Source organism: Dipodomys spectabilis, unplaced genomic scaffold, assembly GCF_019054845.1.
Source record: "Dipodomys spectabilis isolate Male_0828 unplaced genomic scaffold, ASM1905484v1 ptg000024l, whole genome shotgun sequence".
NCBI classification, from domain to species: Eukaryota; Metazoa; Chordata; class Mammalia; order Rodentia; family Heteromyidae; genus Dipodomys; species Dipodomys spectabilis.
The window spans coordinates 22,294,838-22,297,252 of NW_024870701.1; the positions used below are offsets into that span (position 1 = coordinate 22,294,838).

General features: G+C 39.0%; 1 long non-coding RNA gene across 1 annotated transcript; it reads right to left on the reverse strand.

The window, feature by feature from the left end:
• Window positions 1-432: 432 nt before the first annotated feature.
• On the reverse strand, window positions 433-869 carry LOC122104385. Its single transcript, XR_006146912.1, has 2 exons — window positions 657-869; window positions 433-541 (listed from the first exon to the last, which is right to left on the reverse strand). It is a non-coding gene; the product is annotated as an uncharacterized LOC122104385 (long non-coding RNA).
• Window positions 870-2,415: the final 1,546 nt, after the last annotated feature.

The window sequence follows — 2,415 nt, forward strand, 5'->3', positions numbered from 1 at the left end:
TCTATTGAAATTCATGTCATAAACTAAACTATGAAAGCTACTGAGATGCCCAAGGAGAACTTACCCTGAGGCCTAGAGTAGACCTGGGTAAAGAGAATGATGGTGCAGCCATAGTCTCCAAACAGCTGGAGCTACTTGCTACATGAGAAATGTATAAAGGAACTTCATGCTGGTCTCTACCACATTTCTACAAAGGAGTTCTCACTATCTATACCTCAGCTGCATATTTCAAATTTGTCAGAACACAAAAGTTTGATCCATGTGCCAAATATGCTCATCTTTTACAGATACATTTCCATAGAACAAGACTCCTTGCTCTGCACCTTGGATGACCACAAAGAAGTTGAGAAGCCATGATAATGAGAGGTAATAATGAGATGCTAAAAGGCATCAACATACTAAAGCTCAGCAGAATCTGAAGGCAAGTATAAGTCAAGTTTGAGATTGGTAGTGGTGCGCATTCACCACTTCTTCCAGAAACAGATTTGCTTAAATAGGAAGCATGGTCCAGTCTTCCAATGTTAATAGCTGCCAGTGTCTCCTTTAAAAAAATAGATTCCTTTTTTATTTTTTATTTATTTTTTTAATTAATAAATTTTTTATTGTGAAAATACCATACAGAGGGGTTACAATTACATGGGCAAGGTAATGAGTACATTTTTTATCAAGCATTGTTAATAGATTCCTTTTTGATTAGCAATGAGTTAAGAAACTGGCCTCAAATTCTGACCAGATCTCTCAGCACTAGTTAAACATAATATAACAGGAAGTCAGTCACTAGAGGTTAAAATTGTACGATTAAACTTATATGTAAATCATACACAGATTGAAATACACATCATTGAAATGATTGTAAGGGTATAAAACACACCCAAGGAATGCAGTTTCTTCTATGTCATCTCAATTTTCATAGAAAGAAAACTGATATGTTACTTTCTTCTTCACAGATATGAAAAAGGAAGCAAGAAGGCAAAGCTGAGACAAACAGATACTGCCCACAGGGCAGCAATGGCATCTGGTTGTTTTGGTCTTTGTACCAGCAACAGTCACTCTCAGATTTGTCAAATACCAGGGACTTCTAAGATTGTGAGGTTTCAGTCAGGGCTATTTGTGACTCTTCAGTAACACAGTGTGTCTGTCATTCAATGCACATCTTCATAGAGGATTGTAAGAGTTGAAAGGTCTTGAGACTTACCAAAGAAGAACTACTATTATTTACTATTATTTCAACCTAGTTAGATTTATTGAGGTGGCAATGAAATTTACCATTTTTCTTTAATTTCCTTTTATGCAATTATTATTCAGTAGGTACAGATGTTATACTGGGGTGCCACACAGATTATAGATCACTTCAAGTTGGTTTCTAGTAAGTCTGCATATGATACTACTTACCTTTCAGTTAAATGTTACTTGACTAAAAAAATTCTTGCCAGATAAAAACCATATTTGCTTATAGATGATGAAGTTATCATTTCTGTAACACCATAATTCTGAAATAAATGCCCAGTGCCTTGGTCATACCAAAAGAACTTTTATCTTCTACTCTGAAGACACAGGTTGTGGGATGACCTTCACATCTTTTCTTCTGTGCTTGGTAGTTGCCCACTCATAAATTATTTAATTTTCTCCCTTCTTTCTATTTTATCTGTTCATATTGATAAACTAAGGAAATTTTATAAATGTCATGTGAGGATAATATAACTACATGAGAGGCAAAAAAGTCTGCAACACTCCATCTCACTGAAAGGGACACACCTGTCCACTCAGCTATACCAGTGTGGGGCACGTGGGCAGCAAAGATGGCGCTGAGAAGGGGTTGAGTGGGCAGAGCCCAATTTGTTTACATGTAGTGCATAAACAGCTGCGGAAGCTGAGGTGCATGTTAGGTTGTGACCTTTACAGGGATGGGTTCCTTCCTTTTCCTCCCCATGCCACCTGGTCTTTTTTGCTTTTAAAAAGTGCTTGCTGTGTGGTAATAAATGAGTTCTTGCTTGACTTGACTCTCCGCTGGGTCTGATTGTCCCCTGGGCTAAGGGAGCCTTCTGATTGTCTCCCAGGTTAAGGGAGACTGGGGAATGGGCAAGCAGGGGCACTTCCTTTCCTCGACCCATCCGTCGTGGGATGGACGAAGACTCGACATACTAGGAAGCTTAAAATATGAGAAGGTCAGTCAAATGAATGCCCAGGCAGAAAACAAACAAAAGAAAAGAAAGACAAAGAAGAGGAAGTGCGGCAAGGGGTGGTTTCGTGGTACAATACCTGTCTAGCAAGCACAGGGCTCTGAGTTCAAACTCCAATACTGCTAGAGGAAAAATAGTGGATAGAAAAAAAAAATAGGCATCTATTCCTGTGCAATTCGATGCTAGCTTTGTCTTCATTCCCCCCCACCCCCACCCACCAAATAAGCTCCAGGGC